Source organism: Eubalaena glacialis, chromosome 5 (assembly GCF_028564815.1).
Source record: "Eubalaena glacialis isolate mEubGla1 chromosome 5, mEubGla1.1.hap2.+ XY, whole genome shotgun sequence".
NCBI classification, from domain to species: domain Eukaryota; kingdom Metazoa; phylum Chordata; class Mammalia; order Artiodactyla; family Balaenidae; genus Eubalaena; species Eubalaena glacialis.
In genome coordinates, this window is record NC_083720.1 from 77,182,429 (window position 1) to 77,199,240 (window position 16,812).

The 16,812-nt window shown below is 41.0% G+C and overlaps 1 long non-coding RNA gene across 1 annotated transcript; it reads left to right on the forward strand.

Moving 5' to 3' along the window:
• The first annotated feature begins 1,361 nt into the window (after nt 1–1,361).
• Nucleotides 1,362–14,329, forward strand: LOC133092680 (uncharacterized). The gene is made up of 3 exons (XR_009701103.1): nt 1,362–1,775; nt 2,932–3,085; nt 11,349–14,329. It is a non-coding gene; the product is annotated as an uncharacterized LOC133092680 (long non-coding RNA).
• Nucleotides 14,330–16,812: the final 2,483 nt, after the last annotated feature.

The following is a 16,812-nucleotide window of genomic DNA, read 5'->3' on the forward strand; positions in this document are numbered from 1 at the left end:
TTGAGTCTTCAGAGAAGAAATACTTCTGGCAGACCTGGGAGTGCTATGTCTGCTTTCTGAGATGCTTTATAAAAGCAACCAAGTGCTAAAAAGTAGATGAGACTTCTCCAAGCTGCTTCAGAAACAAACTAATCAAGAATGTACAAACAACTTCAAACAAACACTTACATACACAATGGAAGAGATAAGGTCATCTGTGGCTTTGTTTTCACTACAAATTAACTAGACTACACAATAAGCAATATAGCAGATGCTCAGTAGCTGCTTGTTGCATATCAGTCAAAGCTTAATAGCCTTTGAAAATAACAACAATGTATAATTTCACACCAATGGATTCTGGGAAAAGTGAGTTTATTGAAGTTAGCTTATACTTTTACTTATTACCACAAAGATTTCCAGCTATGTAACCATCAATAGTCATTTCCCCCTCAAATCATAGCCTAACAAAGTTTGAAACCTCTTTTTTTTTTTTTTTTACTGAAACCTCTTTTATTTAATATTTTTTCGACATCCCTTTCTAGGGAGTACCTTAAAAGTGTAAGCATCTGAAATAAAATATTTTTATATTTATGCATAAAAAGCCTTCGTGAATGGAACTGACTTACACTCGGTATTGGATAGTGCTGTAGCCTCATTCATATGTAGTTATTCAAATTGGATTAATGTCTGCCTGAGTGTATTTTAACTAATAGAATGAATCTGAAGATATTTAAAAATAAAGTTTACACTTAGGATAGCTTATGTTAAAGAAAATATCCATGATTAAATCAAGTGGATATAACTGCATGGTGTGAAAGTAGAAAATAATACTATAGCCTGAGCAACGCAGTAAAAACTGCACATTCGTGCAGCATAAGATTTACTGGCTTATTGGCCGAGGTATTAACTTTACTCCTTTTATACAGATATCTTATTATAGTCTACTAGGTACTAAAGTTTTGCACTAAGATGTACCATGCTATGGGGGAAAGCACCTCATTATTAACCAGACACGTATGGAAGGCACAGTCTAAGAATATCCTCCCCACCTGCATCTCTGGAGTAGTAAACCGAAGCTGGTAAACAGATTCTTTTTAACCAAACTTTCAATATATGTATATCAGCACATTTTCTAAAGTTCGTAGATTTCTGAAGTAGCATTTTCTCCCCAATAATCAAATACCACTTCCATCAGCTGTTCCATCTAATAAATGACATATTCATTTCATTTATCATTTAGATTTGCCATTCTCAGGACCGGGACTCAGGAACAAAACTTTCTACACCAGAAATGTAAAGCATATTGCATTTTGGTCTTAATTTCCACACAAATGCATAAATAATTTTAGCAGCATATTATTTGGGGAGAAAAATGTATTTGGCTTTAGCATGCGGTTTTATACTAGGTTAGACTAGGAATTTGTCTGCTATTCTGGAATTTCATTGTACTTTTAAGTAAAATAATGAGTATTCCCTGTGAAGAAGCCTGTCGGGCCATGAGAGGGTTCCCAGTCAGCTCTGTGCTCCCCATGTTCTTGCCATCCTTCTCATGCTTCTCCTGTCTTCTACTCTCCCTCCCCCTTCCTTGCCCAAACATTGCATTTCTAGGTGAAGACAGAAAAGGAAGTAGTGATGTCCTCAGAGGGGCTCAGAACAAAGTTGTGTGGTCTTCGACGAAAGCTCAGCCGTGGAGAATAATTGAGAATTGTGCTTGCAAGATCACAGTCAGCGTCGCTCTTTGTGCCGGTGAAAATAGTCCATGTGCCTAAAGGGAGAACACCAGAGAGAGTCTGCAGGTTCTTCACACGGATAATCCAGAAATAGCTTGGGGCTGGAGATTCTTGATTTTCCTACTGGCTGAGTTGAATAGCTTTACTCTTTAATTCTCTTTTACTATTAAGTTTGGGGAAATGATACTGAACTACCTCATGACACCATTCCCTGGATTAGCTACTGACTATAAAAGTGTGCTGAAAATAACCTTTGTTTTTAAGTCTCCAAGTTGTAGCTCATCCTCTATACTAACATTTGCTTTCAGTGAGCATGGATTATTTTGTCTCCACAAAGCTTTGTTCTGTATTATGTTTTTAATTCAATGAGTGGTTATTGCTAGAATTCCTATCCCAAAAAAAAGCCTTTGCCGATATTTTTATATGAAGCTTAATGGATAGTTTAAGGAGACTGTAAACATTTGCATAACTAAAGTTACCTGAAAATTCAAAGACCATTGATAAGTAACATATCTCAAAATGAACTGATGTATTAAAGGTCTTAAAATAGTAAATGAGCAAGTAGAAATTTTTTACAACTAAGCAGTTTCTGCCCACTCGCTTACATTGCTTATCAGAAAAAAAAATATTCAGCTGATTTTTATCAGTGTCTTACATTAGTCTAACTTTCTAAGATTTTTCTGATAAATGGACAAGAAACAGTGGAGGTGGCAGTGATCCCTAAGTAATTCACGTGATGCACACTTCATCATTTTTCTCAAATACCAGTGATCTAGAAAGCCATGTATTGGTTTTGGGGAAACAGCTACTCTATGCACATACAATATCAGGTCTTTTCCTTCAAAAAGACTCTGAACACTTGAAATGCTTAGAGGACAAAAGAACACAAGAGATTTCTCTGCAGAAAGACAAATCTGCCTCCTGAGTCTAGCCCTCTGGGTAAAGCCTTGTAGCACATGTGCAGTTTTTATCAGGGCTCCTTGGTCTACATAGCATCTTTCTGTGAATTAGACAAGTCGTTACTCTAGAACATCCCCACGAGAGCAGGGCATGAACCTTTGTGGACACAAAAGGCAGCTGGTGATAGGACTGCAGCTCAGTGAGCAGAGCTTGAGCTGGATCTCAGCCCACTCACCCTTCAGCCTGGGGTCCTTTGTGCAGTGCACAGACTGCACAGCCTTCCAGAGGGACCCTGCTCATTGTGCTGCCTGTCTGTCTGCAGATTCTGTTCACTCTTGAGGAAAACAAAACTTGATTTCATGGAATCATCTCATTGAGAAAGACCATAAGAATTAAACTAGGAGAAGGGGAAGTAAGCACTCCATGCAAAACATCTGTGCTTCTACACACTAAAAGAGGAGTCCGGTGGTTAACAGGTAAGTGACCCTCAAACAGTAGAATGTCTGTTCAGATGCTAGGATGCTGGCCCCAAGTAGAGAGAATATTTTGCTTCTCTGATTACCAGTTCCTGTCTTCCCAGCTTATTGTTCTAGTACAGCAACTCCAAGTCTTTCCACCCCATTGGGACCTCCAGTCTGTCGATAGAACGTTATTGTCCTTCACCTTTCCTAAGTCATATCTCCTTACCCTGCTTAAGTGAATCACTCTAATTATTCTTTGTATATATCCCCAACTCTCTTGCCTCCCCACATTGCTTCTTCCTGGTGGTTTAACCAAGGCACACCCCTGGTTAAATTCAACCCTCCCTCCTTGGTGCGTGCACCTATGCAACCGAACTGTGGCTGGAGAAATACAGTCCACGAACATCCCCCTTCAAATTCATGGCCGTTAACCTCAAGTGGTGTTCACTGCTGCAGTCGTACTAAACTTCCCCAGTCCATTCACTCTCCCACTCTGCTGACTGTGTCACATCCCTGTCCTCAGGAAAATGAAGCTGCTGGAAGACAGCTTCCACCGTTACCACCACTACCTCCACCCACCTAAGCATTTGCCAGTTTATGTTGTCCGCCCTCGTTACTATTGAAGGGTACTTTCTTTTTAAAAGAGGATGTATAATCATGATTCTCACGCAAATATAAAATGAACGCGTGCCAAAGATTTTATTGAACTCATAATGAAGGAACTAGTAAGATGTTAGAACCGGTACCAAGAGTCTACGGCTTACAAAGTTGTAAAATAGCTCAAAGACGAGGTGCAGATAACCTGAGGAGTGTGCTAGACAGGGCACCAGTACTATTTTTTGCTCATTTCAAAGTCATTTACAGTTTTTTCCTGAGACTAAACAATCTCTCTGGGTTTCTGCTCAAAGCTAGGCCCTCTACTTGGGCACTAGAGTCTACCTAAGGACATTGGTTAGCCATTCTTCCTCCTACTAAATCAGCAAAATTTTGCCATTTCTCAATTTTCCCATCAGCAGAAAAATACCTTTTTAAAACCTAACCCCATTGCCCTCACCAGATACCACCTGATTTTTCTGGTGGCTTTGCAGCAAAACTAGAAAGAGTTATTTTGTTCTTACTAGCTCCAGTTCTTTTTCTCTCACTGCTAAACCCATTCCAGTCACTCTCCAGACCTCACGACTCAACTGACACTGTTCTTCAAAGTCCGTGCTAAATGCAGCAGTCACTTCTTGGTATTCATACCAACACAGCAGCGGCGGTCTGCCACTTCACCTTGATACACTTCCTTTAATTGACTCTAAGACTCCACACACTCTGAGTTTTCCCCCTACCTCCCTGGCTATTCCTTCCCAGGTTTCTCTACAATTCCTTCTCTCTATCCTGACTTCTGAATGTAGGAATATGCCAATTCCCAGTTCTTGGTCCCTTGGGCCCTCTATCTTTAGATGGTGATCTCATACAGTCTCATGACTTTAAATACTATTTGTATACTGACAACTTCTAAATATATATATCCAGCCTAAACATCATTCCCCAACTCTAGACTCATATGTCCAATTTCCTGCTTAGTGTCTCTACTTGGTGTGTAATAGATATCTCGATAGATGTGATTAAATGTGAATTTCTGATTTTCCTCATCCCCACACCTGATCCTCCTACAGTCTTCCCATTTCTTTATTACTCAAACTGAAAATGATGAGGTCTTCCTTGACTCTTCTCTTTCTCTCATGCCCCGCAGACCAATCAGTGGTTCTACATCCAGAAGTCATCCCTGTTACATTAACTCTGTGAGCTACCATCTTGATTTTAGCCACCATCATTTCTTGCCTAATTTACTGCCCCAGACTCATAATTGGTTTCCTAGCTTTCTCCCTTATTCTCTACAGCTGCTTCTCAGCACAAGCCAGAGTGATCTTTTCAAAAACGTAGATCATGCCACTACTCTCTCAAAACCCTGCAACAGCTCCCAGTTTCTCTCAGATTAAGGCCAAAGTTACTCCAGTAACCTACTAGCTTCCCATATGATCGGACCCCCAGTCATCTCTCTTACCTCATCTCCTATTCTTGCCCTCATTCCCTCTTCCTACACACTGGCCTCCTTGCTGTTCCGTATACATATCCGTCGTGCTCCTATTTTAGGGCCTTTGCACTGGCTGTTTCTTCTGCCTAGAGTGCTCCTCCTCCAGAGAGCCACATGGCTGACTCCCTCACCTCCTTTAAGTCGTATCATCTACCGCTGTGTAATGACGTACTCCAAATCTTAGCAGCATAAAACAGCAAACATCTCTTATAGTTTCTGTGGGTCAGGATTTCAGGTACAACTTAGCTGGGTGCCTCTGCCTCAAGAATTCACTGCAGTCAAGATGTCACCAGGGCTGAGGTCCCATCAGTAAGTTTTATTGTTGTTGTTTTATATAAGAGGGACATAGGCTCTTAACCCAGATGAATGTTATTTGTACTCCCTGGATCGCATCCTCTGGAATGTGTGGTAATTTAGAATTGGAAGCGCCTGATAATACCAGGGTGTGTCAGTATGAATAAGTAACATCTGAGTATGCCATTTTGGCATGCATACTAATAAATTCTCCTTATTCGTAGAGTGTAGACTTACCAAGATCGACAGGAATTTTGGGCTGTGGATAGACCTTAACACTGGTTAGTAGAGGTTGGCAAAGGGCCTGGCTGTCTGTAGACTGAGCACTTATTGCAACTGCCCTGCAGAATCCAGGCCTATCTTCCATTTTCATGACTCAACAAGGTCTGTTTTTATTACCCTAAATTCAAACTTTTATACAGTAAGTGAAACAAGGAAGCCCCGAAGGCAAGTACTTGTGCTACTTGATGGAGCAGCACCCTGATTTGCCTACTGTAGAGGACAGTTTTTAATAAAAAGTTACAGGCAGAATTATAGACTTTGCTCCTTCCCTTCATCTCCCACTTGCTGATTAGATTTCCCTAGTCAGCAGTCTTTCATCGTTAGGTCTAAGACAATATTTACAAAATCACCTTTGGAAACGCTGGGTAAAGAATAATGCCATCTTAATCTTGGGTCTGGAAAAGAATTAAGTCCCCTCAGGAAACAAAGGAGAAAAAAATGGAAATCAGTTATGAGATTCTCTTTAAGTCCAGGGAAAGGCAGAAAGGTTCCTGCCAAACTCAGGAAGTTTACATACAGGCACATTTAGAGAATCGGTACAGGAAACACAATGCTTACTAACAATATTCCTCCTCCTGGATCAGACAATCAGATCAGAGTTTTTTACACCGACTTTGATCAGTTTAGTGACTTACATAAAAAGATCATCTGTCTGTGGCCAGGTCTTTAGATGTTACCCCTCTGAAAACAGAAGAATAGCAATTTATCTATTCAACCAAATTTATTTAACATCTGCTATATCCAAAGCATGGAGGTAGGCTCTGTGGTGCATACTGGGTTATATAAGACACGATTCTTGCTCTCAATAAGCACACATTGCAGTATGAGGATGACACAGATTTATCAACAACCTATTTCCTTACGTTAAAGTCATGGAGGGAATCCTTCAGTTTCATCATTTCCCTACCACCTCATGTTCTCCTCCTTCCAGTTCAAATCCTGACACTTGACAAACTATGGAACCATATGCAGCCTCGCAAGCATGTGAGCCGTGCAGTCTCACAGGGCCCTTCTCTCAGAAGGACCCCACGCTTAGTTTAATCCTCTGCTGTTCCTGTCTTGAAATTCTTAATAATTTTATTTTTGAACTTGTGTTCGGTAAGTGAAGTCTGATAGGACAATGGAACATGCACGTAAGCAGTGGAAACATGACCAGAGGTTATGTTTGCACATGCGCAGAGGGCTCGGGCAGCGCAGGCAACCCAGCGTCCACACACACGCCTCCGAGCAGCGCGCTGCAGCCGGGCAGGTTCCTGGGCCTGCACGGCAGTGGGGATGGTGGCGGCAACAGGTGGGAAGGGGCTCTGCACGGGGCAGCACCAGGACCTGCAGTGGGAAGCCAGCTTGCAAATCCCTGTCATCCGCACAAATATGAACTCACCAGCCTGACCCTGGGACAGGAACTGCTGGCACTCAGGCAGCAGACTTTATCAGTAGATTAGTACAAAATATATGAACATTGCAATAAAGCCTATCAGGGAATTATTAGAATTCTTAAAGGATTTAGAATCTCTAGTTTTGAAAACTGCTGCAACATGGTGAAGCAAATAACCACACATGTAGAAATAGAAATTAAATATAAAGATCATCACATTCTACAGAAAAGAACACTAGAAAGATGTACATATATAGTGGAATATTACTCAGCCATTAAAAAGAATGAAATTTTGCCATTTCAACAACATGGATGGACTTGGAGGGTATTATACTTAGTGGAATAAATCAGATAGAGACAGATACTGTGTGTTATCACTTATATGTGGAATCTAAAAAAATAAAACGAATATAACAAAACAGAAACAGACTTGCAGATACAGAGAACAAACTAGTGGTTACTGCTGGGGAGAGAGGTAGGAGGAAAGGCAATATAGGGGTAGGGGATTAAGATGTACAAACTACTAGGTATAAAATAAGTAAGATACAAGGATGTAATATACAGCACAGGGAATATAGCCAGTATTTTACAATAACTTTATACAGACTATAACTATAAAGACATCGAATGACTATGTTGTACACCCAAAACTAATATTATGTTATTGAAATCAACTATACTTCAGTTTTTAAAAAACACTATTTTCATTTGAAGGTTTGAATGAACCAATTGTTAACGAGGAAGGCAATTAAATCTTTTTCCTTGTAATTGAAGCTACAACAACAGAAAGCATAAACAGGCCTTTTGATTTATACTCAAACCATAAAGTCACTTTCAGTTGCTTGTACGACCTCCACAAGTTTCAGGAAACATTTCCCCACGTCTGAGGAAACACTAAAATGCCATTATATAAATTTATACTTAAAATTAAATTCAGACTTACATAAAATGAATTCATGTGAAAAATTATATCTGTTTAGAAAAATAGTTCCACAAGAATCAACACTAGAATAGACTAGAACCACTAAAATTTGTATCTCAAAATGTTGTTAGAAATTTATCTGTGTTGTCACAGCCTATAAAATTTTCTTAACAGTTGCATCAGCAGAAAGATCCTTTTCAGAATGCAAATGGTCATAACTTGTGATCTTGCATTTGCCGAGAGTGACTGATATTTCTTTCAGTCATATCTCTTGGAAAAAAAAACTATGTGAAATAAATTTCTTACCTGTTGAAAATGAAAATAAAATGACAAGTATAAATCTTAATTTGCAGACAGGTGAGCCAGAAAAATTTTCATAATCAAGATATCACATTAATATACTGTGGTTGTTTATGGCATTATATAGAATATTGACCCACCCCAAATATTATTTTTGCAATTTTTAAGTTCACTGAGTTACCCGTTTATCACCATTACCCCTATCACACTAGTACCTTTAACTGCACTTTTTTCCCTGCTTTTGAGCAGGGGTCCCACATTTTCATTCTGCACTGGGCCCAGCAAATTATGTAGCTAGCCCTGGTCAGGTCAGAGAATGACAAATTTTCATCATAAGCCATTATTGAAGACAGTTTATGCTATGAATGCTTAAGAAGTATAGAAAAGAGCAAGATACGCAAGAAAATGCATGTTCTTAATGTGTTCCATACAAAAATCTATCAGCTGGTAGGCATTTTACCTATGTTAAGAGTAAAACAATGTAATACTATGGGCCAGAGTGCAGAATTTGGCGTAAGGAAAAATCTGTATTTGATCAAAACGGACATCACAAAAGAACAGTTGGGGACAATGCCTCCAATGGGTTGGCATCCTGATTAAAATTATAGTGCTTGCCCTCCAAAGCATGAGATTAACAAGGATAAACATCCATTCAAATGAGGGTCAAACTCATACTTTATAAGCAGTAAGTCGGTCAGATTGTCCTGTCAGCATTCTGTGATTTTCAAGTACGAAGAGCTATTTTTCCCAAAATCAGAGAAATGGCACCACAATATGGGCCCTCCCCTTCTAGGATTCTTCAGAACTGACGACTTCTAGTGAACTTTACCGTAGATACAAAATCACCGTAGAGATGACTTACATTTGAAAATGAAACATCAGGGAAAAGCATTTAAACCAGATAAACCAAATTTGCTTCCCATAAGGCTAATAAAAAAGATCCACTTAATTAAAATTATTTTTGTGTGATGATTGTTATATAAAACAACTTTAAAAGAAGATGCACATTTACCCAAAACAAATTTAGTTCTGTCTTTGACTTAATGAAGTTATGGATTTCTAAGTGATATAATTTGTGTATCAGTGCTTTTAATGGGTCACATTTCTAGTACCTATAATGTTAAAATAGACTGAGAAAAGCTGCAAGCATGTACAGAATTACAGAGAAAGGCATCATAAACAATGTTTACAAAATTAGTAAAAACAAGCGCAATACATATAAAAATGAGAAAATAAATACTCATATAAAGCCCTCTTACAAATTAGTGACAAAATAACTTTGCAGCAGGCCTCAGTTTTCTAGGCTGACTGTATCAAAGTTAGATTTGAAAGACAAAAGCAAGTTTAAAAGAACTGTCTGAGGAGAGTGTGGAAAAGAGTGGCATTCCTCTGTCTGGGTGGTCCTCAGGGAATAGAGTGACTGGTGGTTTGGCTTTATTAGCCAAAATGCCCTGCCTGCCCCCTCAGCCCGCCCTCCTCTCTCTAAACCACTAGCACCAGAAAGCTTGGAATTTACAGTGAAAATAATTTAATGAGCTAGAACAAGGTCAAAGAGAAAAGGATGTTGTTTATCAGATACCATCAACACAGCAGGCAAAAACAAAAATAAAAACAGAAACACACATACACAAAAACCTGAGATTAGCTATTTATCTAGGTATAGTCTCCCGGAAAGGGTGGGACTGCAGGCCTCTTGTTATCATACATGTGTGATTCCAGCTGTGTGGAGGGTATATGGGGTTGTTATATTCTAGGGCTATAAAGAACCGAGCTCCTTACTCTAGTGTAGGGGAAGGATTGCAAACTGGCAGGCTGAAGCCCAAATCAGACTCAGAGGTGTTACTTTGCCAGCACAGTTTTGAACATTTTTTAATGAGCGGCTGTGATAGTTTTACGTGTCAATTTAGCTAGGCTATGGTGCTCAATTGCTTGTTCAAACACTAATCTAGATATTGCTTGTGAAGATGTTTCGTAGGTGTGATTAACATCTGTAATTAGTTTACCTTAAGTAAAGGAAATTGCCCTCAATAATGAGGGTGGCCTTCATCTGATAAATCAAAGTCCTTGAAAGCAAAATTTGAGGTTTCCTGGAGAAGGAATGATGCTCCAGGACTGCAAGATAAAAATGTTCCCTGAGCTTCCAGCCTGCTGGCCTGCCCTAAGCATTTCAGACTTGCCAGTCCCCACAATCACCTGAGCCAATTCCTTAAAATAAGCATCTTTCTCTGTACACACACACACACACACACACACATACACATGTAACTGCAAGGGAAGTTGGGAAAAGTGACATTGCAGTTAACAGTGCCCATGCAGCTAGGTTCTAGCCAATAAGATGTAAGCAGATGTGCTTTGTGCCAGCTTCCTTAAAAGACATGTATCCTGTGGCCCTTCTTTTTCCAGCCAGTCCTCTATCCTGCTGTCTGGACCAGGCCGTTAAGAGCTGTAGCAGCTATACTGGGTCATAAAGATAAAGGCCACACCCTAGGAATGATAGAGCGGAAGGCTGGAAGGAACCTGGATCCCTGATCCCTTGGGACCTACTACGTTAATTCTGAACTGCCTCTCACAAAGGAAAACCTTATCTAATTCATGCTAGATGGTGTTTTAGATTTTCTGTTAGATTTAGTGAAAGGTAATCCTAGTTTAAAAATTAGAAAATATCACATAAAAATTCGAATCCGTGGCTTCTCCCTTGACCATTTGGAATATCTGATAAACTTGGGGTCATGCTCCTCATTTTAGCAACAGCCTAGGGCAGGATAATGGATGCTCACCTGCTTTAGACAGAGCTGGAGACCCCATCAGTTTCTTTTCCTCTGTTTAAGTTCCTGAAGGCATTGGAGCTTGCTATCCCCTGACATAGATGATGAGGTTTTACTTCTACTGTGTGATAGGCACTTGCACAAACTTATTTTGTCCTCTTAGGCTGTTTCTCCAGCTACTTTTTTTGGAGAATAGGAAGGATGGAAAATCATGGATGCCAACCTTCTAACTTAGTCTTTCCTCTCTGCATCATTTGCAGCAGGAGCATTCCCAAGTTGGTGCAGTCCACAAAGGAAGATGTGTCTGATGCTGGTGGAAACGGGCCTTCCTCTGCCATTTGAGATACTGCATCATAGCCCTATAGGCCTGCCCACGGGAGGCGCGGGACAGGTCTCAGTGTGCGCAGACTTCGCATGGTGGGGAAGCTCTACTCAAGGCTTGGGAGGAGGGATACAGAGGGTCTTCCACTCCATGGCTGCAACCGTCTTCTCATTGCAAAGACCTTCATCTAGTCTAATGAATTTGCATTCCTGTAGTCCACATAATTTTGACCCAGTTTCTCACTAATATACTCAAGTTTTATTTTAGTGAAAGTGTATCACCCCCACCCAGTTTCCAGTCATCTTTGCCCCTTATAGCATCACCAGACTTCCTGCATTGACTTGACATGGCCTAAGAGGATTCCCCCTAATTTGGGGGAGGGGATGGAAGTTGGAGGCCCAGTTGCTGTCAGACCTAAATGGACCTGGCAATCATTTGGGGAGGAGAGATGTTCTGGCTTGAAGGGTTCTTGGTGAAGTAAAGACTGCTTCTTATCTTTGGCTATGAATGAACTCAAGGACACTAGGATGTGAGGAGAAAGTAGGATGAACTCTGTCTTTCAGAATCAGGCTAAGGACAAAGAAGGCATAAAAGACCCTTCAAAACTGCTCAGGCCTTTTGGGTGTGGAATGAGGCTAACCTTCAAAGGGGAAGCTATGACAAGATTAGGAATCTGTGTTTTCAAGCCAAACTATGTCTATGTCTATATCTAGATTTGTCTTTGCCTTTTCTTTTCATTCTCAGAATTTCGTTAAACTAATGATTCATTTATATCTGAGTGTCTTCAATGGCCAGGCACTGTTTTAGACCTTGGAAATACAGTGAGCCAAACAGGTAGGATTCCTGCCCTGATGGAGCTTACATTTTAGTTGAGGGATACAGATAATAAATATAACAAGTAAAAAATTAGATAAAGTAATTTCAGATAGTGATAAGTGCTATGAAAAAACTAAAAAAAAAAGAAAACCCAACTGAAGAAAAAAAAGGTGAGACAGAGAGTGACAAGGGAGAAGGGAGCAATCTACTTTAGATGGATGGGCAGGAAGTTCTCTTTTGAGGAGGTGATATTCACCCTGAATGACCCAAAGAAGATCTGAAAAAAGAGTACCCTATGAAGAGAAACAGCAACTACAAAGGTCCTGAGGTGGAAGAAAGCTTGGTTGGGCATGACACATGAGGTAGAGAAAGCCAAGAGATGAAGTCACACAAAAGGCAGGGGTTAGATCACATCGAACTTTAATTCAGACTTGGACTTATTCTAAGGGCATTAATTGCACTTAATTATAAGGGCATTTAGAAGCCATTAAGATAATGTTAAGCAGGGGGATGAAATGACTTATATTAATTTTGAAAGCTCTCCCTGGATGCTGGTTAGATTATAGATTGTCAAGAGTGCAAGCAGGGAGGCCAAGTAGGAGTCATTTTAACAGTCCAAGTAAGACATGACACTTAGTTTGGACAAGGTGGTAATAGTGGAGATAGAGAGGGGAACAGATTCAGGATCTGTTTTAGAGGTAGAGACAACAGAACTTGGCAAGTGGATTGGATATGGAGTAGGAGAAAATGAGAGGAATCTAAAGGGGTTTGCTGCTTCCATCTACTGAGATGGAAGCCTGAAGAAGGAACAGCTTTTTGGAAGAAAATCAAGAGAACTCTTTGTCCCATGCTTTATTTGAAATGCCTGTGAAACAGCTAGCTAGAGATTATGAACATATTGTTGGATAAATAAGAATTCATGGAGACATATTTAGCATTCTTTTTGGAATTTTCAGCCTGCTTGTGGAAACCTAGGAAAGTCCAAGAATGACCCTAAAAGGGCAGTTCCCCTTTCCTCTGGACCAGTGGAGGTGCCCTACAAGGTCCAGATCCCCATCATCTAAAGGGTTTTAGCATACCTACGGGTAGCGATAGGCTTCATTTCACATAGTAGAAGTGCTTTAAAGAGTTGTGCAGGTCCAGCAACTTGTAAATTGCTCTCTGTCATTCACTTACATTTCAGTTTGCCAAGCACCTTCTCCTTAATTCTGAATGATCTTCAGTTGACTGTTAGCAGGAAGTGTCTGGTTTCTGCTTCCCCCTCTCCTTTCTCATCACTCCGTGCCCTGGCTTTTCTAACCGGCCTTTCCTCTGTGGACTGTTTCAAGTTAAAATGCTTATATTCACCCTTTGATGATACTGGAGTGCAGGGAGAGGTCTCTAAGAGAGCTCAGGAAATAGCTCATCACCTCTTCCTTACTTCTGAAAAGCTGAGGAAGAAAACAAAGAGTGAGACAGGCCCCCAGGAGTGACTTTAGGTCTGGGAGCCAGGTGTGCTGAGCTACTACTGAATTTCAGAATTAAGAGCTGTCCCCACCCAGTTCCAAGCAGCTCTGGACTGGGAGCGGGCAGACCGCAGGGAGAGCTGCAGAAACTTGTTTTTCCCTGTGGGCTGCACCTTCCAAGAGGACAAAGGTGGCAGAACTGAGCCCAGTATGCTCAGTTACTCTGCCCAAATTTACTTTCCATCATCAGAGGTGAAATGGTTGAGCCTCAGAAGCCAGGAAACAATCCTCCTCATGGAAATTTGGAGTGGAGAAAGGACATTCTCCCCTAATGATAATGGAAATGTTCACCATTAATTGGCTGGTTTTATATGTTTGGCTTTTTAGTAAGTAGGACACAGTTAAGTTCAACAAGCAGATATCAAGCACAATTCTGCCACTTACGAACTGTGCAATTTTGGGAAAGTTACTTGAGCTGTCTCAAATTTCTCATTTGTAAAAACGAGTTTAAGAGTACCTGCCTTGAAATAGAGACACAGATGTAGAGAACAAACGTATGGACACCAAGGGGGAAAGCGGGGTGGGTGGTGGTGGTGGGATGAATTGGGAGATTGGGAATGACATATATACACTGATATGTATAAAATAGATAACTAATAAGAACCTGCTGTGTAAAAAATAAATTAAATTAAATTAAAAAAAAAAAGAGTACCTGCCTCGTGAGATCATTCATGTAACACATTGAGTGCACTGCATGGGTCAGAATAAGCACTCAGTAAAGATTTCCTGCCACTATTACTACTGTCATGATGGCTACCACTATCAGCAAGTTAGGAAATCAGCTAGGTGCCAGGGATATAAAAGATAAAAGACATAATCTTACCATCTGAAGCTCAGTAAGGAAAAAAACATTAAAATACAGTGTAGGGCTTCCCTGGTGGTGCAGTGGTTAAGAATCCGCCTGCCAATTCAAGGGACATGGGTTTGAGCCCTGGTCCGGGAAGATCTCACATGCCGCGGAACAACTAAGCCCGTGCGCCAAAACTACTGAGCCTGTGCTCTAGAGCCCGCGAGCCACAACTCTGGAGCCCGAGTGCCACAACTACTGAAGCCTGCGTGCCTAGATCCCGTGCTCCACAACAAAGAGAAGCCACCACAATGAGAAGCCCGCGCACTGCAACGAAGAGTAGCCCCCACTCACCACAACTAGAGGAAGCCCGTGCACAGCAACAAAGACCCAATGCAGCCAAAAATAAATGAATAAATAAATAAATAAATAAATAAAATTTATATTAAAAAAAAAATACAGTGTAATGCACATGTAGTAGGGTTTCTTACCAGAAGGATGCCTACCAGTGATTGCATTTTAGTGAGACTCTATCTATGCAGGCCAGGACAAAAAAAAAAAATCATCTTGGAATTGCTGAGCCTCCTACATCCTTATTGGTTGAGGTCAAGTAAGTACCTCTGTTTGCAAGAAAGGTACCAGGAAGCTGCCTGTGTTTTTAGTTTTTTTGTTTTGTTTTGTTTTCCAAAGGAGTTAGTCACCAGTGAGGAATAGAACAATGATAGCTCTAAATCCTCAAGGTGGTGAAAGCTAGAACCAGCCCTGATGTAGCACTGCTGGGCATGGAAAGAGCTGATCACTTTGGAATCTGACACCTGGAGCCTAAACTGGCTGATGAGCCTGAGGGCCCTTGGATCAGGGTGCACTGGAACAGCCTGGAAGAGCCCCACTCTGGCCAAGATTCTGACACTGACCCCACTGTGCAGGTCCCCCCTGAGGGCAAGGCTTTATGTCTGTTTACAGCTGCTAAAGAGCTTTGCTGCCTTGCGTTTGAGCCACCCCTCACTCAGTGGCTGGTGCATAGGCATCCTGCAGCTTAACCCATAAGTCCTCATTGCCACATCTGCCAAGGTGACTGGGAATTCAGCCATGAGTACTTCCTGTTAGAGAGCTCTGGAGTGTAGGGGCCCACTCCAGAAAATAAGCCAAGCACCTTCCAGGAATCCAGGACACATGGCCAGTGTCGCTGCATTCACCCTTCTGTCTCAGTCATTAGACTGAGCCACCAGACTTCCTTTCAGTTACCTCTTAAGCTCAGCAAATGCTGTAGGCGTAAAGGAGAGGGTGTTGGAGGGAGGATAGTTCACACCTCTGGGTTCTCTACTAGTTTGTGAGACTCAAACGTTTGCATCCTAGGGATGAACTGGGAGGCACAATAGCTGTATGCCAAACTGTACTGCATCCTAGTTACTAACACGGTAATAGAAGCATGCGTAATCTACAGTAGCATGAAGTAACACAGTGAGTGATGAATTCTGTAAGAGGAGGTGTTGGGGGAAGACTTCTGAGCAGTCAGGCCTGAACAGGTTTTGGAAGTATGAGCAGGAGTTTACAACGGCAGAAAGGAGGAAGTTAGTTACAGACAGGAACAGCATGGACAAAAGCTTTACTAACCCATGATATAACATTGTATCTTCAGTGAATTCAAAGTAGGTTTGTCCACTCTTCCACAGATTGTTTTGGTAGATTAATTTCTTGTTCCAGTATTTACTGATAACCTTCCTTAGTTCTTCACAAAGTACAGGCTTAATATATATAAATATATATAAAGTATTTATAATAGTGCCTTGGCCTCAAGGTTAGCACAACCTTAGTCACACTTCTGATAACTAAATAGCTCAACTTTTTAAAAATAAGATGTAAAAATATTCTCAACCAATCATCCTTTCCTATTTCCTATGCTTGCCCACCCCAATCCCCATTCTTCAAAAATCCTAAACACTCAATTTCAAAAGCCAAACATTTTAAGAGGCCAGTCTAAGATAGGTGTGGCACAAAACACGTAAAACGAAAAGGCGTTGCAGGAAAAGGGTACTGTTAGATGTTTTTGGTCTGGGGGCGATTATAGGCAAACAAACAACATCTAAAACAAGGCTTGAAATTTTTCCTGTTATTTCCTAAGTCTCATCTCAGAGGTTTGTTTTAAATAATCGCATCCTGACGCTCTAAGCACATTGTCCTCAGTAGATCGCCGGGTCGGAGGCGGCACCGAGAATCGGTGAAGGAGTGTGGAACCCGGCTAAGCAGTGGCAGCTCCCGCAACTGCCACGTAGCCAGGGCGTTCGAACTAATGT